The sequence below is a fragment of the Gorilla gorilla genome, chromosome 1, assembly GCF_029281585.2.
Source record: "Gorilla gorilla gorilla isolate KB3781 chromosome 1, NHGRI_mGorGor1-v2.1_pri, whole genome shotgun sequence".
In the NCBI taxonomy this organism is placed as follows: Eukaryota; Metazoa; Chordata; class Mammalia; order Primates; family Hominidae; genus Gorilla; species Gorilla gorilla.
This window is the reverse complement of record NC_073224.2, coordinates 71180612-71208037: the sequence shown is the minus strand read 5'-3', so window position 1 is coordinate 71208037 and position 27426 is coordinate 71180612. Positions and strand designations below refer to the sequence as shown.

The 27426-nt window shown below is 38.8% G+C and overlaps 1 long non-coding RNA gene across 1 annotated transcript in view; it reads right to left on the bottom strand.

Annotated features, from left to right (window-relative positions):
- Positions 1-2614: 2614 nt before the first annotated feature.
- Positions 2615-27426, bottom strand: part of LOC109029124 (uncharacterized) — a 74616-nt gene continuing 49804 nt past the window's right edge. Inside the window, exons 2-3 of the long non-coding RNA XR_002008145.4 lie at positions 7408-7568; positions 2615-2918 (exon numbers count right to left, since the gene is read on the bottom strand). This is a non-coding gene — a long non-coding RNA (uncharacterized lncRNA). The remainder of the gene's footprint in view (positions 2919-7407; positions 7569-27426) is intronic.

Sequence of the window (27426 nt, the reverse complement as noted above, 5' to 3'; positions counted from 1 at the left end):
CAGGTGGTGACTATTTCTAACTCTGTGCCTTTACTTAAGCCATTCTCCTCCCACAAATGTCCTCCCCACTACTCTGCAGTTTTCTAAATTCTACCCATCATCAAGGCCAAGTCCTATCTACTCCATAAAGGAGCCCTCTCTAACCTACCCATCCCATCTCTAACTCTACTGTGCTAAGCCTCACAGTGGCAGTTTCCTGACTTTATTGGTATTGCCTGTACACCCTGTCTGTGAAGGAATAAAAACATAGTTAAATGTTTACCTAGTAATAAAGCAAAAGTCTATATACATTATTCCATTTTTAATCTTCAAAAAGTCAAGTGCTTTGATACGTGAACTGTGTTTTGGAGAAGTAGTACACTGATTTTTACAAAATGAAACTTTTGATAAGAGTTATATGCTATAGTTTGAATAGATATGTTCTTCCAAAATTCATGTGTTAGGACCTAATATCCAATGTGATAGCATTAAGAGGTAGGGCCCGTGGGGAAGCGATTAAGTCATGAGTGCTCCCAGTCTGTGGTGTTCTGTCATAATAGCAAGAATGGACTAAGACAGCCTGTATTAGAATCTAACAGTTGTTCTGCAACATTAAGTCCTTCCTACTTCCACAGTCTTGGAACTTTTAGGTGAGCATGCCACTACCTGAAATAATGACTCCATTTTCTATGCTCCATTGCAACTAGGCATGGCCATGTGACTAAGCTCTGGACCTTGAGATGCATATAGAATTGTAGTGTGGTAGTTCTGGGGGAGCCGTGATTAAAAGCTAGTGCTTATGTATACTTTGTTTTTCTCTTCATTTTTTCCTCTTGGAATATGAATGCTACCATCTTGGAAAGTGAATGAATAAATTAAAAGAAGAAGCCTGGCTGGTCTATAGTTGCCAGATTTAGCAAATAAAAACACAAGATGACCAATAAATACTTCATGGGACATACTGGTGTTGAAATGTTACTCAATGTTTATGTGGAATTCAGATCTTACTGAGTGTTCTGTGTTTTATCTGGCAGCCCTAACTGGAACCCCACTATGGAATGCTATACCCACCCTAAGAAGTCTCCCAGGACTTTATACATGAGAGAACTAAACCACCATCATATTTTTCTGTTGCTTACAACCAAATAGAATTCAACAAATTCAAAGCAGAAAAAGAGGCCAACCTATGTCTTCTCATACTAAATCTCATGATTGTAACATGTTATCACAATGCCTCTTTGGTCAAATGACTATAGATTTGCCAAGTTCTTCAGGGTCACCAGTAATTGCAATATTTTGTATTTCATATACTCTTTCATTTTTTAAAGAACTTTCATATGTTTGAGTTTCTTTACTATTTTCAATGATCTCCCTTCTTAATTTTGCAGATGAAGTTTAGAGATTTGCCTAAGCTTATTTAACTAGTAAGCAGTTGGTGTGGGGCTTGAATTTGGAACTTCTAACTCTGAGTTTGCTGGTCTTCCTGCTAGTCCACAGCTTCCCCTCTTAAATTGGTAAATTCACTAGGAATAAAATGGCAGAGAAGGTGCCTCCTGTTGTAGGGATTTATTGGAAGAAAAGAGAGGCCATGCTCTGTCTCATATCTTCAGGTACCGCAGGTGCAGCATCTGAGTCCCATAAGGCTCATGGAGAATGAGTGTGCCAAGGAAATAATGGCTTTAGCTGGGAGGGACCAGCACCTTAATTCTCTCACACTACTGCATAAAAATAGAAGTTATCGGCTGGGAGCAGTGCCTCACACCTGTAATCCCAGCACTTTGGGAGGCTGAGGCGGGCAGATCGCCTGAGGTCAGGAGTTTGAGACTAGCCTGGCCAATGTGGTGAAACCCTGTCTCTACTAAAAATGCAAAAATTAGCTGGGTGTGGTGGTGGATGCCTGTAATCCCAGCTACTCGGGAGGCTGAGGTAGGAGAATTGCTTGAACCCAGGAGATGGAGACTGCAGTGAGCTGAGATCACACCACTGCACTCCAGCCTGGGTGACAGAGCGAGACTCCATCTCAAAAAAAAAAAAAAAAAAAAGAAGTTATCTTGATCATATTATTCTTACTACTTGCTGAAAGCCCTACTAACTTTTTGGTGGCTTTGAGTAAGAGTTCACTTTACCCTCCAGCAAGGAAGTCATGCGTCTATATAGAAGTTTGGATCAAAACTCTGGTTTTTCCGCCAGGCGCAGTGGCCCATGCCTGTAATCCCAGCACTATGGGAGGCCAAGGTGGGCAGATCACCTGAGTTTAGGAGTTCTAGACCAGCCTGGCCAACATGGCGAAACTCCATCTCTACTAAAAATACAAAAAAGTAGCAAGGCATGGTGGTGCACACCTGTAATCCCAGCTACTTGGGAGGCTGAGACAGGAGAATTGCTTGAACTCAGGAGGTGGAGGTTGCAGTGAGCTGAGAATGCGCCACTGCATCCCAGTCTGGGCGACGGAGCGAGACTCTGTCTCAAACAAACAAAACTCTGTTTTTACAAACTGTGGTTTCTGGATAGGTGCTTTAGGGGTTCAGCAAACATTTGATTCAAATGTTGTTTTCATATTTATCTTAACCATGATATCTACGATATTAATTAGTAGGGGTAAATAATGCTAGCTGTTGTAACAAAGACCCCAAAATTAGTTGTTTAATACAAGACCAGTTTATTTCTTGCTATTCCAAACCTATTAAAGATGTTCCCGCCCTGCAGGTGGCCTGCTACATGGTCCTTCAGAAACCAAACTCCTTCCATATTACAGCCCTGTCCTCCTCTAGATCCTCAGTCCTTTCCAGCGTGGTCCAGTTGTTGAGGAAAGGGTTGGAGGGTTGCCATGGGGGGTTTGCCGGTGCCAGGTCTGGAAGTGGTGCATGTCCGTTCTACTCATACTTCGCTAGCTGGAGCTCAGACAAATGACCACAGGAAGGCTGGTAAATATGGTTGAGCTGTGAACCCAGAGAGAAAAGGAGCTGATTTTTGTTAAAGACACAGCTATCTGTCTCTACTACAATTTTTAAAAATATCTTTTAACTTTTGGGGCACTACAGCTTACTACTATGTTGCCAATGTTAATAACTTGTTTCGGTGCAGATTTTGGAATTAAGCTTCTTGTTTTATTTAGTTAAAGAATATCCTAAGGTTGAAAGAAAGGCTATTACAAAAACATCTGTTACCATTTACAGTTGATTTATCTGTGGCAATTACTGTCATCCTTGACAAAAGTCATTGCAGAGACAACACCAAAATAAATTATGTTCTAAAACTGATGTATGTTTATAAGTCATCCATAAACTCAGATCTCATTCATCTAAAAACACTTCCTTGTTCTCAGTGACTGACTTTATAATATTTAACAGAAATGTGAACTTATAAAAGAAACTTATATTAATAGAATATTTTTATCTGTTCTGGATATACTGAGGTTGCCTATAAGGTTTATCTTGAAAAGGGTTCCATTGCTTAACAAATTTAAAACAGTGATACTAAAGTCTCTTCTGGCTCTAACATTTATAATGCTTTCTATTTTTATATGCCATTGAAAGAAAGACTGACTCCTGATTGCATATAAATGGTGCAATGCAAGTTAAGTTATTTTCCTTAGTAGAAAAGTTAAGTTGCACTGGGAAAACTGTTGCATAATGTGCTTCCCCAACTTGTAACTTAAATCACTTAAATACATTATTTTAGAAATTCTTAGAGACTTGAAATCTTCTGAGGTGTCTACCAACTGATAATCTATGCAAATAATTTCCACAGCTTGTTTGATATTTGCAAGTGAAACACACTTTTGCTTGTTCATAACTAAGCTCATCTCTCCTGCATTAACTATAATGTCAAGTTGGGGGGGGGGGTCTCTTTAATTAAAGAGCCCCAGACCTTTCAAGGATCAGCATTGATTGTCTTCTGCTTCAGATCCCTTCTTGATTAGGTTTAAATGTCCTTTTTGGGAACTATGGGCTCCTTTGTTGCTCCTTTAAAGGAGTAGCCCCCTGCCTACCTCACTCAGAGGCTGGTTTGGGCCTGAAATATATAACCAGACAATCGTGCTATGTATCTGATATTGCGGAGGCTAGAGGTGCTGTGGCTTTTGTTTTCAAGGTTGCAGATGGAGTTGAAGGTCATAATTCCTTTTCCCATGACTGCTGGCTGCAGCTGCAGGGTTACTAAGGGAATAGCCACAGACCACAGTGTGATGAGAGAAATAAACTCAGGTGACTCTGCCTGTCTGGCTTGTATAAAGCCTTACAGTCCTGCCTTCATTGGGGAGTCCTCGCATAGGGCCAGCCAGGCTCCTGGAACCATCACTGCCCTCTACTGGATCAGCATAGGAGTCCTTGAAGCCCAGTGGGTCCTTCTGATGAACTGGGTGTTAGTCTTTGAGCTCTGAGGAAGTGGCGACCACAGAATTTATCCTCAGTTCACCTCATGCACTTAGCCAGTGACAATGGTTTGCTTGGTTTGACATCTGCTTGTACTGAAACTAGTCATATCTGTGAGATCTGTCAGATGCGGGTTCTATTCAATTTGGTACACTTGTACAGAAAATACCATTCTGGGTTTGAAAGCAGATACATTTAGATCAGAGACATGAAAAGACAAAATGGCTTTAGAATGCTGAAAAAGGCCTTGGCAACTCTGAAATGGTGTTTTCATTTAAGGCTAATTTGTATGTCAAAGCAGATTCAGGAAAGTCCATTTGAGAAAATCCCCTTAGAAGTGACTATTATTTCTATTATGGTTAGTCTTTAATGTGCAGAACACTGTGGAGCTGGGACAGTGAGACTTGGCGGCCCATTTACTTTAGCCACCAAATGTGACTTTTTTTGTCCCCAGAATCACTTCTGTTACTTTTCCCAGAATTTCTCATCCCCTTCTACTTATTTTCAGTCTTTTTTTTGACCCACGCCTCTATTTTATTTTTCATCCAACCCTCTGCAATGAATGACAAAAATGGAATACTGAAGGAGAAAATAACTTAAAGCTATGAAATACATGTTTGATCTACATGTTCCTTGGAGAAAGTGTGGAACATTCAGACAAGAATAAAGAGGAAGGTTAGATCACCCCAGTTGCTCTCTGCACCCATCCTTCTCCACCTTGCTGAGTGCCTGGGGAAGCTGAGCTGCATCCAAAGGCCCCCTTGCCTTCGGACTTCTGCTGGAGTTTTGCCTGTGTGAGTGAAGTTGGGCCTGACTTCCTTCCTGTGGGGTTGCAGCTGGCTGTCTGTGTGCCTTGACTGAAGGGCACAGCTCTGTCCAGCAGCCCTCTCTCTAAAGGTTCAGGAAACCACTCCTTCCTCCAACCCCTTCTGGCCTAGGCTGCTAATGGGGCTGACCCTAGGAACCCGTACCATTCTTCACTCGTACCTCACATATAGTCCCTTAAGACACTCTCCTCAAATTACCCAGTATATGAGTTTTATCAGTTTTCTGCTGAAACCCAGGATGGTACAATCATAATCCCTACTTAGAGATAAATATGGGTAATCATGTTGGAGTATCTCCTTAACTACCTTTATTTATTATCCTGTGGGATCAGATTAAATCATGAGTTACAGATGTAGCCTAATTCTGTGTGTACATCTTTATATCTTACCTTATATCTTACCCCTCCCACATGTAATTACTTACGAGAGTGACCCCCTATTGTTAAAATCTTCCCTATCTCAAATAATGAACTTTATTGACTACATTTTGTTTCACTATATGGATAGAACTGAATTTATTTTGGGACTCAAGAGCAGCTCTGTGATCTACCTTCTGAATCCCCTCAAACTTAGTGGCTTATGTATTTACCTGCTGGTTCAACTTTGTAAGACAGAGGGTTTGACTGGCTCAGTGTGTCACACACCCCCTCTGGGGTACCCCTACTGGACAAAAGCTCAAGCTGGGTTACCTCGTGGACAATTGAGCCTCTTTATGTTCAGCCTTCACTAACCTCAGTGGTTAAGTGACTTCTCCTAGTTCCCATCCTAGTAAACTGCAGAGCTGGAACTTGAACTCATGACTGCTGTCTCTAAACCCAGGGCTTATCTACTCCAAAATGTATTTGCCAACATGTAAAACTCAATCTCTACATCTAACCACAGAAACCACAGTTGTAAGTCACAGAAGAATGTCAATTTTTTAAAAACGTGTGTGGTTCCAAAGAAATGGGCTATCAAGCCACGAAAAGACCTGGAGAAAACGTCAGTGCATATCACCAAAAAGAACTCCACTTGCGAAGTCTACACACTGTAGGTTTCCAACTATATGACATTCCAGAAATGGCAAAACTATGGAGACAGTAAAATGATCAGTGGTTGCCAGGGGGAGGAAGAAGAGATGAATAGGTGGAGCACAGAGGATTTTTAGGACGGTGAAACTACTCTGTATGATACTGTAATGGTGCATAGATGTCATTATACATTAGCAAAAATTCACAGAATGTGCACCTCTAAGAGTGAACCCTAATATAAACTATAGTCTTTCGGTGATAATGATGTGTCAATGTAGGTTCATAATTGTCACAACTGTACCACTCTGGTGGGGGATATTGACAACGGGGAGGCTGTGCATATGTGGGGAAGGGGGTACCTCTGTACCTTCTGGGAATCTCTGTACCTTCTGCTCAATTTTGCTGTCAACCTAAAACTGCTCTGAAAACTAAGATTTCTTCCTTTTAAAAAAATGTGTGGTTCCTTTTAAATTGGTATCCTATTAATTTCCATTGCCAACAGATTTACTGTGTTTAACTCTAGTTTTCATTTAAGAAAAATGACTGACTTTTTTATCACAAATGTCTGCAATAAATTGACATTCCCATCACAGGGGCTTTCTCACTGGAAACCTATTTTCCTATTGTTATTTTAAAGCAGTGTCAGCATCCATCTCCTACATTCAGATAATGTGGACACATAATCAATTACCAAACATATTTAATTCAGAGGTCTACTGAAGCGTTTCACACTTGAATCTTGTAGTAAAGATATTTACGAGATTGTTTTTATTTAAAGCCCTAGAGATTTAGAGGAATAAACTAGAAGCTTAACTTGAGACTTTCAAAATCCTGAGATCTATCCAGGCATCCATCATACATGACAGAATGATTATACCACCTCCAGAACTAGGTGCTCGATGACGCACTGAGTTAATCTCTTTCTATTCCAATGTATACTACATATATCTTTTATTCAATATATTGAGTACAGAAACTTAAAGCTCAGAACTTTGACATTCTCATGCATTAATTTCTTTTTGTTTAAACAACATAAAGAGATAGTCTTCATTAGAGAGGATCATAATGGACATATGTGGATAGGTTTTCCTGTTGGCTGCTCAAAAAGTAAATAGCAAAAATATGTGTCTCTATGTAAACATATTTTCTGAAATTGGGTCAAAAGGATCAATGACTAGTTTGTGGTGTGTGAGTCCTGTGGACGACGTATGTACTGACCATTCATGCTTCCAGAGCTTCCTTTCTGTTGATCAGGGATTACGGGAATGATGTTTTAGAAATTTGGTCACCTGGTTTGTAAAGTAAGGTCTTCCTGGGCAGAGTTTTGCTTTTCCCTTTGTCTTCTGAGGTAGATTTATAGGCAGCTCTTGTTATTTACACTAAAGGAAGGAGGAAAGAGAGAGATTTTATAAAATTGGATAATCCTAAAATCATTTGGGGGGTGTTAGAATTCATAGTTTATTTTTTAGATAACAGATATATTTCCTTAACCTCATTTTCTTTGGAATAATTTTAGACATTTATTCCTATTACTTGAACACACAGTGGTAAAAGGCAGCAGAGGCATTTCTGAAGCATGAAGGATCACGGGGGAAAAGAATGAGATTAAAATTTTGCTATGGATATTGCCATGTTGTTCTTACACACTTAAATAACTTAATTCTGTGAAATTTGCTTACAGTGTTGTCTTTTAAGAAGTTATGTAGTGTAAAATATATATGCATATGTAAATTTTGTTTATGTATATTTCTGTAAACATATTTTTATTCCTTTATATATAATATACTTATCTATTATATTCCTGTATATTTTATTATATGCATATCAAAATATATTAATAATATGTTATATATAATTAATAATATATGTTATATAACATATAATTGTTATAGTCCTTCATATGTTATTATTATATGAGCTTTATAATAATATATAAAGGAATAAAATAAATAAGGTTCTGGTTCTGCCATTGATTTACTGCATGATCAGTGTGGGCTGGGAGTAGGGTGACCAACCATCCCTCCTTTGCCTAGGACTGAGAAGTTTCCAGGGATGTGGGACTTCCAGTTTTAAAGCCAAGGTGAGCTGTTCAGCTGAGCTCAAGGGAGTAGCCATGGACCAGGCAGGGGTGAGTTTTTTTGGTGGCCCAAGCCAAGTGTATATTGCAAAAATATAGTGAGCAAAATAGTGGGTCAAGAAAAGGGTCAGAGGAGAGTTAAGGGGCAAAGCTGAAGTTCACAGTCACCCAAAGTTTTAGACAATGAAGAGTGTTTCTGCATGGAGCCAAATGAAATTAGAACAAGCTGGGCCCATTCTAGGTGAATTAATGAGGTATGGTTCTCCCAGGAATTCTAGAATAGTCAGTTGGCTACTGTAAGGGTCTTCTCATTCAGTTCCCTCTGCTGCAGGGACCACCTGCTCCAGGACTTACAGAGCCAATAGAGAAAGTCAGCACTTTCCTTCAGGGGAGTAGATTATTTTCATTGTATGCAAGGGATAAAGTAAACATTGGGGTTTAATAATGAACTTTTGTTTCTTATTTTCATTTTTGAAAAGTACTGAGTATTTAATCTTATGAGTCTATAGGAAAATTGGGTGGTATTACATGACACTCCAAAATGCTTTCCCTAAAACTTACCCTCCCATGGATGAGAGTGGTCTGATGGATAGTGGTGGTCTGTGATTTTACCCTACTCTTTCTCCATGAGAAGAGAGGCTCAAGTTTCCTTCTGGATGTAAATGGGTAGAATATATGTCCAGCCCGTACGGGGTATATTGCCTCTCTCCATCCTCTGGCAGGAGAGGTGCTATTCTGCACCATGGTATATTTACTTAGTGTACTATATACATTAACAAATTTAAAAATGTACAAAGTGGAGATTTATGAATACAGAGAAAATAGGGGTAGGGAAAGAATGGTAAATCTAGAAGTGAATCCACAAAATGCATGCTGAGAGGTTCTGTATGGTGGATGGGCAAGGGCCCCAAGTTGGCTTTGTGCCTAGAGAAAAACATGGTCCAATACATGAATCAGTGTCCATAAGATACAACAAGCCAGTGCCAGAAGACAAGCTCAATGCTTCTTTGTATGAAGGCAAGAGGGAAGTTTTTCCAGTGGGTTTTCCTAAGGAGGATACTTCGAAATGTAATGAGCCACATTCTCAATAGTATCTTGACAGGCATTTCATAGAAGTGCTTCCTATAATGTTCCTCAGATAAAGGCTGATGGCATAAATTCACAGCTCAATTCAATAAAAATTCCTATCTTAAATTCTTTACAGAACAAAGTAAAGTATGAATATACACATTTTTAAAAGTCATCAAAAGATGGCAAGAACTAAATGAGACAGTCTAGGTATGAAAATCTCTACTGGCCTGGAACCACCCAAAGACAGATTTTAGAGTATGCAGTGGAATGTCTGGATTTTCAATCCTTCAGGCAATTCTCCGTAATGGTGTTTCTAAAACAAGATTTTGAAGTATTGAAAGCAATGAGTTTGATGGGATCCTGCCTGACACATACCTCCTGGAATTCACTCTGCTGTGTGGCTGATTATGTCCGGAACCCATTGATAATTCCTCATGTGAACATTTGGAATGCAAGCACAGACAACACCTAAACAGAGGCCAACCTGCCTTTTCTTGGAGGTGGGCCAAGGAATGGTTATGGGAGCGCGAAAGCTCTTCTCACAATTCTAGTTCTTCCCCGGTGCATGGAGTAATGGAAGGGCCCCAGCATTCTATACCTGTAGAACATTATGGTAAGAATTGAAGTATGCGAAAAAAGTTAAACTCTTTTTGAGTTCTCTTGGTCCATGGGGAGCTGAGGTTCTTTTTTGACCGGGCCTCAGATACATCTCTTTGGCTTCATTTAACACTGTTCTCAAAATCACCTCAGAATGGTACCTGGAACCTCCGTTTAACTCACTCCTTGGTTCTACTTTGGTTGCTCTGTGACTGCCCCCACCTCCCTCACCCCCCTCCCCCACCCCCCATGCTCTGAGCAGCTTGGCCTATGTTTTCCCTTTATCTCTCTCTTCGTTTTCTTTCTTTTGGCCCACCCTCCCTCCTCCCCTCTCTTCTTTCCTTCCTTCCTTCTTATGCCTGCCTTTCCCCTGCCATAATTCATACCTAACCTCACAGGCTCTTTCAGAGCTGTTAAGTAAAATTCTATAAGTAAAAACGCCCTGTATAATTTTTTTTCACCTGCTGCTCAACCTACCTGGTGACCCAGAGCTCCAATTTCTCATAAGAATTGCCACTACCTCTCTTGATTAAATTTTCAGGTTCATATTTTTGCACAATTGTTTTTTATAAACATGCATGAACACAAATAGGATTATTTATGTGATTTATTTCAGTCAAATTACTCTGATTCCAACCAATCTGAAGACATCTCCAACTTAACCATGGTTTTGGACAAGATGCGGTGGGGGGGACAGTAAACCATGTTTTTTATTATATCCTGTCTTTGACAGATATTAGGAGACTAGACCAGTACGGAGTGAGAGGACATTGTTAGTGATTTTTTCTTGGGATGCTTATCACATTGTACAGAATCTCATGTTGATCTTTCTAATTTTTTTTGTAATCCATGCAAGCTGTATATTTCCTTGTAAAAAATTGATATTTGGGAAAATATTTTTACCCTGAGAAGTTCCCAGAAATAGAGATTTTCTGAATCTTATGAGCTATGAGACATTTAACCAAAGAAAATTTTCAAAAACTATTTTAAATGGATGCTCCATATATATTGTGCTTAATTTTGTCAAGAGACATAGTCTTAGGAGCACTTTTGACCAAATATCTGCTGTTCTGTTGATAACCTTGAAGCTGACCTCTTTCCTATTAAAGAATTAACATTTGGAATTTTTATATGAATGAATAAAACTGCAGTGTCACCTTCCATTTAAGCAATATTTTTCACTTCTTTGGCATTTCTAGCCAGTCTTTTTTTTTTTTTAATTTGTGTCCTTGAGGTAGTCATTCATTTTGGATCTTAAATATCAAGCTTTCAGCATTTGTCCTGTTAGAGACTGTGTCATGAGGCTGAACTCTAATACTTGAAAATGATTAGAGTTTGCCACTTTATAACCGTTCTGATAGTTCATCACCTGCTTGGATTTCAGCTTACTCTGTAAATTCAGGTGCTTAATACCTGACTCTGAATAAAAATATTTTGAAGTGTTTTAGCAACCAAACAAACCATGCAATGAGAAAGGTGCAGACGACTCGCTTGTGGTTATGGTTGTCAAGGAAACCATTTCCGTATATAGTGTTTGATAACAGTCATGTTTTTTAAAGGCCATAAAAACAAAGCTTGTCCAGAAGTATGAAGAAGAAAGCATACAATGAAATAAGCCACAGCCAACTAGAAGTTATGAGAATGCATTAGATGCAAAATGCTAGATATCAATTGATGAGATGTTTTACAACATAGAAATTAAACTCAAGAGGGATAACATGTTGAAAAGTGTGGCAGAATGGGGGTGGCAGCAAAATGCCCTTGTTGAAGCAAGGTCAAAGTCTCACTGTGTTCTCAAAATATACTGTGTGCATTTTCAGAGAAATTGTTTAATTAAACAAACAGCTTCATCTTTGCCATACACAAAGTCATGGAATGGAATTTAAACAGCTTTGATAACATAATCAGTGAGAGGTTTGAATATATTGCCCAGCAATAGACTAGACTGCTAGAGCTACACAAGCTGCAGGAAATGGAGAGCTTATTTGGGGATTTTGTCTAGTTTATGCTACGTTTTGCTTTAAAAGAGAAATGAACTGTACTGCATAGTGATGCTGAAGATCTTTATGGAGGAAAAATGATCCTAAGATGTTGATTATGGATAAAGTCTATTTTGAAAGCTCTTTCTCAAGGTCTATACATATAGAGCAAAACCCCAAGGAGGAAAAAATGGCTGGGCATGCTGACTTATGCCTGTAATCCCATCACTTGGGGAGGCTGAGGCAGCAGATCACTTGAGGTCAGGAGCTCAAGACCAGCCTGGACAACATGTGAAACCCAGTCTCTACTAAAAAAAAAAAAAAAAAATAGCTGGGCATGATGGTGCATACCTATAATCCTAGCTACTCAGGAGGCTGAGGCAGGAGAACCTAGGAGGCGGGGTTTTCAGTGAGCCAAGACCGTGCCATTGCACTCCAGCACTCCAGCCTGGGCAACAGAGTGAGACTCTGCCTCAAAAAAAAAAAAAAAAAAAAGAAAGAAAAGAAAAGAAAAAAGAAGAAAAAATGATGTTGGTTTGACACTGCAGATTTTTATTCTAAAATATGGATTCCCATTCATAAAATGTGAAACATAAAGTATGAAAGATGTGGCAAAAGTGGAACTGTAAGGTGCATGATTCTATAGAGAAAAGGGGTAAATTGAGCCTAGTCTGAAACTATCCAACCTACAAAAAAAGAACGTGGTTTAAAAGATACATGATTTGACATGTTGGAAGCCAGATGAAAGTCCAATGAAAAGACATAATTTCTGAATAGATTCTAATGTCTAAAAGAAATGATTTCATTCTTGCTCGAGCAATTTTTTCTTATTTCATAAACTATTAGGGTAATTATTTATGTAAGCAGAAAAATTGATTTTGTACTTCTCCCTTCCTTTTTCTTTGATATGTACACATAACTGCAGCATATGACATAGTAAAATTTTCACATTTGTTTCTTTACAATTTACCACAAAGGAAATGTTGTTTGGGCAACTTATGATGTGCAAAGATAGAGCCAACTCACTACTGCCTGTTGCCTCACACTTAAGTATCATTTATTTCTAAAGATCATGAAATACTTATTTCATCCTAATGCCTCTTTCACATTATTCCATCAGTATTTTAATATAGAATAAGAAAAGCAAAACAGAATTAATATATTTTAAGGGCAAGACGACTGACCTCAGGATGACTGATTCTCTTTTATGAGAATGCTGTAAGAAAGTAAGTGGGAAATGAATCAGAGGAGGAGAACAAGACATCACAGAATGTCCTCAGATCCCTGTGGCATTTTAGTCTGTACAAAAAAGACCTAACCCAGTGCTTCATATGTAGGTGTTTAATTTTTCCCCTTCCATTACCTCCCAGACCTTGCAACCATAATTTTCAGATTTTTTACTTTCTATCTCTTAAAGCTTCCATTTTCGAATTAGTCAATCTAAAAGCATGAGAATGACCAAAATGGTGAAAAGTCTGGAAATCATATTATATGAAAAGGGGATCATGCATTTGAAGAACTGCCACATAGAAAAGGAATTTCACTTTTTCCGTGTGACTTTCATAGAACCAACTATGACCAGTGGGCAGTAGGCATATCATAGTAGATATTCAAGTCCTCAGAGTTGCTAAAAATAGACTCAGCTGCTTTAAGACATAGAAAACTAGCCATTTTTTGAGGGGGCCCTTTAGAATTTTCACTGCATCAACTATCTCCAATGGCACTTTCCCTTAGGCTGGACATTCTCATGTCTCTTCCTTTAATCCAAGCTCTTCTCCTAATCTCCCTACTACCTAAGTGTGAAATAGGCACCAAGTCCTATGGATTTGATCCCCTTACTGTCTCTTGAGCCTGTCCTCTTCCTTCCATCCTACTGCCACTCCATCATAGTTCCTGTCTCCTTGAAATGTGAGCTTCCTGAGGGCATGAGTTGTCTTATTTTTTATACCTAGTTAGCTAGCACGATAGCTGGTTACTCAGTAAATACATACTGAATATGTGACTTTCAACAATTTACTGTGAAATCATTTGGTTTGAGTGGCAGCCTGGTCTATTCATTCAATAAACATTTTTTGAGCATCTACTACGTGCAGTGGAGGATATCTGGATGAATAAGACAAAGTGATTTCCCCCTCAAGCTCATAGTCTAGTTGGAAGAAAAATATGTAAACGAAAATGGATTTGGCTCAGGCAATGTTATGAAAATAAATAAATACCTGATCGACTTAATTGAAGTTACAGCCTATCAGATTTCTACCATTTGGCAGGAGTTCTGCAGCCAGATCCACTAGGTGTTCTTTGAGAGGCCAAGGAGAGGGCTGGGTATCATAGGGCTAAAGGGATTGCCTTCTGGAGATGCGAGAGGACGTCCATACGTGAATGAATGAGCCAGGCAAGATCACGAGGAAAAGCCACAGTTCTGGTTCTCACTACCAGCCTTTCCTTGCTAGGGGCCATCTTTCCTTAGTTTAGAGATTCTCATGGTTTTATTTTTCTCCTCGGGCCTCATCTCTTTCCACATCAAACTCTGTTTCATATTGGTTTGCTGTCAAACTGGTTTCTTCTTAAATTCGCAGTGCATATGTAGTTTCAGAGCTTTTGATTTTTCAGTCTCCAGTTGTTTAAAGTTCAGACTTTCTGCTTGGCTTCACAAATATAGTTAGCTATTATATGATTACTTAGTTACTTATTTTCCTATTTTCAATTTTATGAATCCAGGCAAATGCATGAAATGTTAGAGATGAGAGGCTCCTCCAATGTTATATTTTCTGTTAACCAGTTCATTGAATGCCTATTCCCTCCCTGCACCAAATGTTCTAGTCAAAGTGTTCTCTGCAGCTTCAATGAGGGTGGTTTTATGGACCACCTTGGATTTAAGAAGGGGGAAAATACATTCTTGGCTGAGTATGGCATGTAAGACTTTTCTCTCATTACCGTAATGCTCTTCTCCCTCTAGTTATTTCTGGTTTCCAACTAATAAATGTCCCTGAGCTATAGTCCTCCTGCAACAAAATGTGATTTTATTATTCTATCTTTTTCAGCCTCCTCCTACATAAGCAGGCTTTGTATGACTATTTTAATAGAGGAAGAACACTGGGGAATTGATCTAGTGTATATGTGCATGAGACACAGAAGAATCATGGGAGAGAGATCAAGATGAAGGAATAAGAGATGTACATGAAATAAAACTTGGTCTTCTACATTTGTGACCACAAGTTTTATTTTCCTTTATTTTTGGCCTCAAATTTCCTTCCATTTAATCTCTAATTGTTCTGACATTCAGAACACCAGACATTGAAGTGAGCTTTGTCTCATGAACCTTGACTCCCAGCTCTGAGGTCTGAGTGTCTGACTCCACGTACACAGCAGGCAACCTGTGACACACCTAAGCCACATGATGCTATCACATCGCATCACAGTCAAGTGAAAAACAGGTAAAGCCTAAAGTCTGTCAGTGGAATAAAAAAATAGCCTCAGGTCACTTTCCAAAAGCATTTGACTTAAGAGGGGAAAAAGAGGCTGTATTCTGATTTTATAATCTAGCCAGTTATTCATTCACCAGAAATGTGTTCTTTTCCAGTGATGCAAGGCTTGCTTACTTTATCAAGTTATTCCATTAATGCCTTGGAATGACTGGAGGTGGGATGGAGTACTATGGAAAACAAAGCAAAAAAACATGTTTTCAAACTCTCTCCAACTCATTTAAACGTTCCATTTAGTCGAGCAGGCATTTGGATATTCCTTTCCAAGTCTTGAGATCATTTAAGTGCCTATACTCTTTGGAAATTCTCCTCCATCTTTTCCTTTCCATTTAGAATTAAGTTAAATTCTACTGTCATTTATTGTTCACCCTCTGCATACCAAACTTGGCATCTCTGCTGATTTTCTGTTTCCGTAGGAATGAAACTGCCCTTGAGAAAATATCACCTTCAAACCTTATGTTCATGGAAGGCTTAGATCCCATACTTACTTAGACCTCTTGGGCTCAAGATCACATAGATTTTTTTTTTCCTCAGTAAGTAGTTCATTCTAGAGGTGGATAATATAGAATTGCATGTTTTAAATGATGAAATATGACCAACTCCAGACTTACTAAGAAAAAATTTTGACATGGATAATCTCAAACTCAAACTGTATAATGAAAATTATGCAGAACATTGAAGTCAGACATGAACTAATCATCTTTCTAAACTTATCCAACGCTTTCTGCTAACTCCTGATTATGTGGGAGTTGCTGATCTGTTTTTCAGATTCTCCGGGAGTCTCCTAAGGTCATATTCTGTCCTCATGTTCATATTTCTGGGCTTAAACAGAAGCTCAGGTTCCAGGCTTCTAGAACTTCCAAAGGGAGTAGGAAAAAATCCTCTGAGACCCTTGAATCACGAGACCGTGGTGAAAGCCAGCTCTACCCTGGGTCAGATTAAGTGGCAGCTAAACTGCCTGACTTTGTAAATCTTCCTGAAATCACTACTTTAACTTGGTCTGAAAATCCCCTCTAGCGTATTCTACATGCACACGATTGTCTCTAGAATACCATTGTTAAAACAGGGAGGCAGGGCCGGGACGGCTCATCTTTATGTGGTCTACACAGAGCACCTGGCTCAGGTCTTGTACGTGTTTGTCAAATGGATGGATATTTCTTGTAGAAGAGAGGTCCTGACTTAGTTTGCCTAATTAGCTAATTAATATGAAAAGACATCACAACCAGAGAGAGTGAGGCTTGAGGAAGACATTCATGATAGGCAAATGGTAATGAAATGGAAAGAATTGTGCTGTACATTTGAATACGAGTGCTAAGAACCCCACTAGAAATACCAAATCAGGATCTTTGGAGAGTTGGGCCCAAGAATATGCATTTTCCTCAAACTCCACAGGAAATTTTGAAACACAGCTATGGCTGGAAATTATTCCAATAAAAGAAAGTTTCCTTGAGTTTAGTGCTTTCTGGATAAGTGGGAAGACAGTAGGTACTTATGAAATGCCTTCTTGATTGGATGAATAAATAAATCAGGGTCCAGGTAGAAGCTGAGCCCTTAATTACAGTTATGTCCCTGCTGCCCTCATTCTATCCAGGCCCAAACCTCTTTAGCAGCACTACCTATTCCTCAGCTATAATCTGGAGGATAAAGGGGAACCTGGGAAGAGCAATGAGAAGACAAATAAAAGCTGATGATTAAAAATAGAATCTCAGGATGCTTTGGGTTACATCTGGTCTCCCCATGCTCCCCCAAAAAAGAGGCAGATTGGCATCCCATCTCCTCCAGCCAGCTTACAGTGTATGCATGATCAAAAGTAATTTATGGCTCCTTTTCAGGCTCAGCTCTGAAGCAGAGAAGCTGACATTAAAATGGTGCATGTAACAGAAATGTGGCCTTGGAGAACCCCCAGAGAAGTTCCAAATCAGATCAGCTGTCTTTCATTAATCAAAAATTGGCTGTAGTTCACTCCTCTATTTGGAACATGTCTAGCCTTCCATCAAAATGGCAGAATGGTGAGTTCATGGATAAGGGTTTAGCATGAAACTTGGTACACACTTCTTACTGCAATCTGAGACTGTAAAATGAAATGTCTTAAAGGCCTGATCAACCTCATCATTTGCAGTACCACATTTAGCATAGCTTTGTGATTTTTCTTTTATTCCTGATTGCTCCTCTCCTTCTTCCAATGCAAATGAGTGGCTGGTGCTCAGTGAGTTGTGTCCTTATGCATTCAGCTGAAATCTCCAATTATAGTCAGGACTGGGGACAGTCTTCAAGAAAAAAAAAAACACTGGCAGAGGGGAAAACTTGACATTCATGCCATTGAGCTAAGCACCGTGGTAAGTACTCTGCAGCATAGAAATCCATTGAGATAGCCACTATTATCTCCATTTTGTAGATGAAGAAAGTGAGGCTCCAAGATGCCAAGAGATTTTCCTAAATGTACGTGTGCAATAATATAGAGTCATAGAAGGTAAAGAGGTGGAGGGGAACGAAGGCAAAGTGGGAGGAAGTCAGCCAAAGAAGCTAGTGGAGTAGTGTTCTGGGCAGAAGAAATACTTTAGAGGGAGAGAGCATTTGGGGAACTGAAATGTTGAAATTCAGGGAGAGGAGTAACAGGACATGGGCTTCCAGACGGAAGGAGGCATTGAGAGGAAGGTGCCTCCTAAGGATCCTTGAGAGATATGTTAATGAGACTGGACTGCATTCTAGGGAAGTTATATGGTTTGGAGTGGGGAAATGACATAGCAAGATTTGTGTTTCACAAGGATTACATTGAATGCAGCGTAGAGAATAGAGGCAACTTGGAGGAAAGGTGACCACTGGTTGTGGTAGTCTTGACAAATGGCAAAGCCTGGTATGGTACAGTAGTAGTGCAGAACAGAGATACACATAGGAAGTAGAATAACACAGGGTTTAGTGACAGACTCTGTGTGCGAGATAAGAGGACATGATAAGTCGTAACTGATGATAAGCTTGGATCCTCAAGGAAAGACATGGTGGGAGAATGAAGTGTTGGGGTTTTCTGGAGCTTGGAACCAGTTCTTACTCTGGTTCTGTATTCTAACTTTTCTAGACTAAAAACTCCAGAAGGGTAGAAATCTTGCAGTCTAATTTCTCCCTACTCATTTGGTATGTGAAAGAACCCACAGAACAGTTGAGTTTGAAGGTCAGCTCTGTAATTTATTAACTTTGATACAGTATGAAGAGGATACTTAATGTCTATTCAGGGCCCACTACATTTTGGGCTCTAGGAAGACAACAGTGATCGAGAATGAAAAATCTTTACCTTTACGAAACTCTAGTTCGGAAGAGAGACAATAAGGAAATACAGAAACACCGGATAATTACAAACTGTGATAAATGCCATGAAAGAAATAAAAAAAAGGATGATGAGATAGAGCTAAAGAATGGTAATTAGTCAGCCAGTAAGAAGCTGGGGGAAGAACATTCCAGGCAAGTGCAAAGCCTGCAAGTGTGAAAGGGTGTGGTGGGCCAAGTAACAGGAACCCCAGGCTGTGAAGAGATTAAGTTTTATTCTAAGAGCAAGAGAAGCCATTCATGCATTTTAAGCAGAGGAAACAACAGATCCGGATTTACATTTTCATAATATCATTCTAGCTGTTGAATGGAGATCATGAATTAGAGAGAAAGTGACAAGAGAGAGACTAGCTAGGAGACTATTGCAGTTGTCCAAGAAAAATAAAAGTGTCTTAAATAATAATAGTTAATGCATAGAAACTTTTTTTTTTTTTTTGAGATGGAACTTCACTTTGTCACCTAGGCTGGAGTGCAGTGGTGTGATCTCGGCTCACTGCAACCCCCACCTCCTGGGTTCAAGTGATTCTCCTGCCTCAGCCTCCCAAGTAGCTGGGACTACAGGTGCCTGCTATCCTGCCCGGCTGATTTTTGTATTTTTCTAGAGACAGGGTTTTGCCATGTTGGCCAGGCTGGTCTTGAACTCCTGACCTCAGGTGATCCACCCACCTCGGCCTCCCAAAGTGCTGGGATTATAGCTGTAAACCACCACGCCCAGCCTTATAGAAACTCTTTATAGACTTGTAAGCAAATTTTCATGGATTATTTATTTGAGGCAAGTTTTGGACAAAAAACACTACAAATGTATTACCCAATTTACAGTTTTCCATCATGATATTTTTAAATTGTTCATAATATAGAAATATTGAAATAATCATAGTATTAGACCATGTACCTACCACCAAGATTCTGCAATCAACCTTTTACTATTCTTGCTTTGCCACAAATGTATCCCTCTACTTATCTCTCTATAAATCCACCTTATTTTTTAATGAATTTCAAAGTAAATGCAGGCATCAATACACTTCACTTCTAAACACCTCAACATGAGTACAATTTACTAGGGATCCATGTTTTTTATGATTTCTCTTTTTTTCTTCTGTCATCAAATATACATATTGTGTTTTTCTTTTCTTTTTTAATTATTATTATACTTTAAGTTTTAGGGTACATGTGCATAATGTGCAGGTTAGTTACATATGTATACATGCGCCATGCTGCTGTGCTGCACCCATTAACTCGTCATTTAGCATTAGGTATATCTCCTAATGCTATCCCTCCCCCCTCCCCCCACCCCACAACCGTCCCCAGAGTGTGATGTTCCCCTTCCTGTGTCCATGTGTTCTCATTGTTCAATTCCCATCTATGAGTGAGAACATGCGGTGTTTGGTTTTTTGTCCTTGCGATAGTTTACTGAGAATGATGATTGTAAATGCACAGATTTACATATACCATTCAGTGAGTTTGACAAATACACACACTTAAGTATGATCCAGTCTGTTTTACTCCTCTCCTTTGGGAACTCCAGTGACACTTTGTGAGAATTTTTCATATTGTCCCACAGGTCCCTAAGGCTCTGTCATTTTGTTGAATCTTTTTTCTCTCTGTTCTTCAGTTTGGATAATCTATTAATCTACCTTCAAATTTACATTCTTCTATCATCTCCAATCTGCTGTTAATCTCACCAAGGGATATATATATTTTTTTAATTTCAGTTTTGTGTTTTAGCTCTAGAATTTATTTTTGTTCTTTGTTATAGTTCATGTTACTCTGTCAAATTTTCCTGGTCTTTTATTTATAATAAAGATATTTTTCTTTGCTATATTGTGCATAATTATAATAGTGACTTTAAAATCCTTGTCTGCTAATTTTAACATCTGGATCTGTAGTCTCCGTTGATTGCCTTTTCTTTCAAATATGGTTCACATTTTTCTGTTTCTTTGTACCCATGTGTATCCATTGTTTAGCTTCCACTTATAAGTAAGAACATGTGGTATCTGATTTTCTGTTTGAGTTATTTCATTTAGGATAATGGCCTCCAGCTCCAACCGTGTTGCTGCAAAAAATCATTTTATTCTTTTCTATGGCTGAGTAGTATTCCATGATATATATGTATCACATTTTCTTTTTTTTTATTCAACTTTTAAGTTCTGGGGTACATGTGCAGGATGTGCAGGTTTGTTGCACAGGTAAACATGTGCCATGTGGTTTGCTGCACAAATAAACCCATTACCTAGGTATTAAGCCCAGCATCCATTAGCTATTCTTGCTGATGTTCTCCCTCCCCCCGCACCCCCACCAACAGGCCCCAGTGTGTGTTGTTCACCACCATGTGTCCATGTGTTCTCATCATTCAGCTCCCACTTATAAGTAAGAACATTCAGTGTTTCATTTTCTGTTCCTGTGTTAGTTTGCTAAGGATAGCAGCTTCCAGCTCCATCCATGTCCCTACAAAGAACATGATTTTATTCCTTCTGATGGCTGCATTGTATTCCATGGTGTATGTACTACATTTTCTTTATCCAATCTATCATTGATGGGCATTTGGGTTGACTCCATGTCTTTGCTATTGTGAGTAGTGCTGCAATGAACATATGCATGCATGTGTCTTTATAGTAGAATGATTTATATTCCTTTGGGTATATACCCAGTAATGAGATTGCTGGGTCAAACAGTATTGTTGCCTCTAGATCTTTGAGGAATTGCCACACTGTCTTCCACAATGATTAACCTAATTTACACTCCCACCAACAGTGTAAAAGCATTCCTTTTTCTCCACAACCTCAACAGCATCTGTTGTTTCTTGACTTTTTAATAATAGCCATTCTGACTGCTGTGAGATGGTATCTCATTGCAGTTTTGATTTGCATTTATCTAATAATCAGTGATGTTGAGCTTTTTTCATGCATTTCTTGGCCACATGAATTTATTCTTTTGAGAATTGTCTGTTCATGTCCTTTGCCCACTTTTTAATGGGGTTGTTCATTTGTTTCTTGTAAATTTGTTTAAGTTCCTTGTAGACTCTGGATATCAGACCTTTGTCAGATAGATAGATTGCAAAAATTTTCTCCCATTCTGTAGGTGGTCTGTTCACTCTGATGATAGTTTCTTTTGCTGTGCAGAAGCTCTTTTGTTTAATTAGATCTTGTTTGTCAATTTTTGCTTTTGTTGCAATTGCTTTGGGCATTTTTGTCATGAAGTCTTTGCCCATGCCTATGTCCTGAATGGAATTGCCTAGATTTTCTTCTGGGATTTTGTACTTTTGGGTTTTAGATTTAAGTCTTTAATCTGTCTTGAGTTATGTTGCAGGAAGTCAGGGACCCTGAATGGAGGGACCGGCTGGAGCCATGGCAGAGGAACATAAATTGTGAAGATTTCATTTTAAAATGGACATATATCAGTTCCCAAATAATACTTTTATAATTTCTTACACCTGTCTTTACTTCAATCTCTGAACATAAATTGTGAAGATTTCATGGACATTTACCAGTTCCCAAATAATACTTTCATAATTTCTTATGCCTGTCTTTACTTCAATCTCTGAACATAAATTGTGAAGATTTCATTTTAATATGGACATTTATCAATTCCAAAATTAATACTTTTATAAGTTCTTTTGCCTGTCTTTATTCTCTTAATCCTGTTATCTTCGTAAACTGAGAATGTACATCACGTCAGGACCACTCTTGTGTTAAATGTACAAATTGATTGTAAAACATGTGTGTTTGAACAATATGAAATCAGTGCACCTTGAAAAAGAACAGAATAACAGTGCTTTTCAGGGAACAAGGGAAGACAACCATACGGTCTGACTGCCTGTGGGGTCAGGCAGAATAGAGCCTGTTTTTCTTCTTGCAGAGAGCATATAAATGATGTGCAAGTAGGGAAGATATTGCTACATTCTTTTCCTAGCAAGGAATATTAATAATTAAGACCCTGGGAAAGGAATGCATCCCTCAGGGGAGGTCTATAAATAGCTGCTCTGGGAGTGTCTGTCTTATGCGGTTGAGATAAGGACTGAAATACGCCCTAGTCTTCTGCAGTACCCTCAGGCTTATTAGGGTGGGGAAAATACCCCACCCTAGTAAATTTGAGGTCAGACCAGCTGTCTACTCTCGAACCCTGTTTTCTGTTGTTTAAGTTGTTTATCAAGATGATATGTGCACAGCTGAACATAGACCCTTATCAGCAGTTCTGGATTTGCCCTTGTCCTGTTTCCTCAGAAGCATGTGATCTTTGTTCTCCTTTTTGCCCTTTGAAGCATGTGATCTTGTGACCTACTCCTTGTTCTTGCACCCCCTCCCCTTTTGAAATCCTTAATAAAACTTTCTGGCTTTAAGGTCAGGTGGGCATCACGATCCTACTGATATGTGATGTTACCCCTGGAGGCCCAGCTGTAAAATTCCTCTCTTTGTATTCTTTCTCTTTATTTCTCAGCTGGCCAACACTTAAGGAAAATAGAAAGAACCTATGGTGAAATATTGGGGGCGGGTTCCCCCAATAGAGTTAATCTTTGTATAAAATGTAAGGAAGGGGTCTAGTTTTAATTTTCTGTATGTGGCTAGCCAGCTCTCCTAGCACCATTTATTAAATAGGGAATCCTTTCCTCATTGCTCGTTTTTGTCAGATTTGTCAAAGATCAGATGGTTGTAGGTGTGCAGTCTTATTTCTGAGTTCTCTATTCTGTTCCATTGGTCTATGTGTCTGTTTTTGTACCAGCACCTGCTGTTTTGGTTACTGAAGCCTTATAGTACAGTTTGAAGTCAGGTGGATGATGCCTTCAGCTTTGTTCTTTTTGCTTAGGATTTTCTTGGCTATTCAGGCTTTTTTTGGTTTCAGATGAATTTTAAAATAGTTTTCTCTAATTCTGTGAAGGACATCAATGGCAGTTTAATGGGAATATGATTGAATCTATTAATTACTTTGGGCAGTGTGGCCATTTTCATGATATTGATTCTTCCTATCCATGAGCATGGAATGTTTTTCCATTTGTTTGTGTCCTCTCTGATTTCCTTGAACATTGTTTTGTAGTTCTCCTTGAAGTGGTTCTTCACTTCCCTTGTTAGTTGTATTCCTAGGCATTTTATTGTCTTTGTAGCAATTGTGAATGGGAATTCATTCATGATTTGGCTCTCTGCTTGCCTGTTGTTGGTGGATAGGAATACTAGCAATTTTTGCACATTGATTTTGTATCCTGAGACTTTGCTGAAGTTGCTTATCAGCTTAAGAGGCTTTTGGGCTGAGATTATGGGGTTTTCTAGATATAGGATCATGTCATCTGCAAACAAAGGTAATTTGACTTCCTATCTTCCTATTTGAATACCCTTTATTTCTTTCTCTTGTCTTATTATCCTGGCCAGAACTTCCAATACTATGTTGAATAGGAGTGGTTGAGAGAGGGCATCATTGTCTTGTGCCAGGCTTCAAGAGGACTGATTCCAGATTTTGCCTATTCAGTATGATATTGGCTGTGGGTTTGTCATACATGGCTTTTATTATTTTCAGGTATGTTCCTTCAATACCTAGTTTATTGAGAATTTTTAACAAGAAAGGAAGTTGAAGTTTATCAAAGGCTTTTCTGTGTCTGTTGAGATAATCATGTGGTTTTTGTCTTTAGTTCTATTTATGTGATGAATCACATTTATTAATTTGTGTATGTTGAACAAACCTTGCATCCTGGGGATGAAGCCAACTTGATTGTGGTGGATAAGCTTTTCAATGTGCTGCTGGATTTGGTTTGCCAGTATTTTATTGAGGATTTTTGCATTGATGTTCATCAGGGATATTGGTCTGAAGTGTTTTTGTCATTGTTGTATCTCTGCCAGGTTTTGGTATCAGGATGATGCTTTTCTCATAGAATGAGGTAGGGAGGAGTCCCTCCTTTTCAATTGTTTGGAATAGTTTCTGTAGAAATGGTAGCAACTCTTCTTTGCACCTCTGGTAGAATTCAACTGTAAATCCATCTGGTCCTGAGCTTTTTTTGGTTGGTAAGCTATTTATTACTGCTTCAATTTTAGAACTTGTTATCGGTCCATTCTGGAATTCAGTTTCTCCCTGGATCAGGCTTGGGAGGGTGTATGCATCCAGGAATTTATACATTTCTTCTAAATTTTCTAGTTTATGTGCATAGAAGTGTTTATAGTATTCTCTAATTGTTGTTTTTATTTTTGTGGGGTCAGTGGTGATATCCCCCTTATCATTTCTGATTGTGTCATTTGATTCTTCTCTTTTCTTCTTTATTAGTCTAGCTAGCAATTTATCTATTTTATTAATTTTTTTCAAAAAAACAGTTCCTGGATTCATTGATTTTTGAAGGACTTTTGGTCTCTGTCTCCTACACTTCTGCTCTGACCTTGGTTATTCCTTGTCTTCTGCTAGTTTTGGAGTTTGTGCTTGGTTCTCTAGTTCTTTTAGTTGTAATGTTAGTTTGTTGATTTGAGATCTTTCTAGCTTTTTGATGTGGGCATTTGGTGCTATAAATTTCCCTCTTAACACTGCTTTAGCTGTATCATAGAGATTCTGGTACATTGTCTCTTTGTTCTTATTAGTTTCAAATAACCTCTTTTTTTTTTTTTTTTTTTTTGGAGAGAGACTGAGTTTTGCTCTTGTTGCCCAGGCTGGAGTGCAATGGTGTGATCTCAGCTCATGGCAGCCTCCGCCTCCTGGGTTCAAGTGATTCTCCTGCCTCAGCCTACAGAGTAGCTGGGATTATAGGCACGCACCAACACGCCTGGCTAATTTCTGTATTTTAGTAGAGATAGGGTTTCACTAGTATTTTTAGGGTTTTTTTTTTTTTTTTGTATTTTTAGTAGAGATGGGGTTGGTCAAGCTGGTCTTGAACTCTTGACCTCAGTAATCCACCAACCTCGGTCTCCTAAAGTGCTGGGATTACAGGCATGAGCCACCATGCCCAGCTCAAAGAACCTCTTGGGATCTAATTTAATTAATTTTCAAAGAACTTCTTGAGATCTTGAGATCTAATTTGATTGTGGTCTGAGAGACTGTTATGATTTTACTTCTTTTGCATTTGCTGAGGAGTGTTTTACTTCCAATTATGTGATCAATTTTAGAGTAAGTGCCATGTGGTGATGAGAAGAAGTATATTCTTTTGTTTTTGGGTGAAAAGTTCTGTGGATATCGATCAAGTCCACTTGATCCAGAGCTGAGTTCAGGTCTTGAATATCTTTGTTAATTTTCTGTTTCAATGATCATCTAATATTGTCAGTTGGGTGTTAAAGTCTCCCACTATTATTATGTGGGAGTCTAAGTCTCCTTGTAGGTCTTTAAGAACTTGCTTTATGAATCTGGGTGCTCCTGTATTGGTTGCATATATATTTAGGATAGTTAGCTCTTGTTGAATTGAAGCCTTTACCATTATATAATGCCCTTTGTCTCTTTTAATCTTTGTTGGCTTAAAGTCTGTTTTGTCAGAAACTAGAATTATGACCGTGCTTTTTTCTGTTTTCCATTTTCTTGGTTAATTTTCCTCCATCCCTTTATTTTGAGCCTATGTGTGCCTTTGACCATGAGACAGATCTCTTGAAGACAGCATACCAATCGACCTTGGCTTTTTATCCAGTTTGCCATTCTGTGTCTTTTAATTGGGGCATTTAGCCCATTTACATTTAAGGTTAATATTGTGATGTGTGAATTTGATCCTGTCATCATGATTCTAGCTGGTTATTTTGAAGACTTTTTTATGTGGTTGCTTCATATTGTCACTGGTATGTGTACTTCAGTGTGTTTTTGTAGTGGCTGGTAATGTATTTTTTTTTCATTTCCATATTTACTGCTTCCTTCAGCAGCTCTTGCATGGCAGGCCTGCTGGTAATGCATTCCCTCAACATTTGCTTGTCTGAAAAGGATCTTATTTCTCCTTTGCTTATGAAGCTTAGTTTGGCTGGATATGAAATTCTGGATTGGAAATTGTTTTCTTTAAGCCTGTTGAATATTGGCCCCCAGTCTCTTCTGGCTAGTGGGGTTTCTGCTGAGATACCTGCTGTTATTCTGATGGGCTTCCCTTTGTAGGTGACCTGGACTTTCTCTCTGGCTGCCCTTAATATGTTTTCCTTCATTTTGACCTTGGAGAATTTGATGATCATGTGTCTTAGGGTTGATTTTTTTATACAGTATCATACCGGGGTCCTTTGGATTTCCTGAATTTGAATATTGGCCTGTCTTGCTAGGTTGGGGAAGTTCTCCTGGAGGATATCCTGAAGTGTGTTTCCCACCTTGGTTCCATTTTTCCCATCTCTTTGAGGTACCCCAGTCAGTCATAGGTTCAAGGTTTTTACATAATCTCATGTTTCAGAGTAGTTTTGTTTGTTCCTTTTCATTCTTTTTTCTCCGTTCTTGTATGCTGGTCTTATTTCAGAAAGATAGTCTTCAAGCTCTGAGATTCTTTCCTCCACTTGGTCTATTCTGCTATTGATACTTGTGATTGCATTGTGAATCTCTCATGTTGTGTCAGGTCAGTTATGCTCCTTTCTATACTGGCTATTCTGGTTATCATTTCCCATATTGTTTTGTTATGATTCTTAGCTTCTTTGCATTGGGTTAGAACATGCTCCTTTAGCGAAGTTCATTATTACCTACCTTCTGAAGCCTACTTCTGTCAATTCAGCCATCTCAGCCTCAGCCCAGTTCTGTGCCCTTGCTGGAGAGGTGTTGCAGTCATTTGGAGGAGAAGAGGCATTCTGGTTTTTTAAGGTTTCAG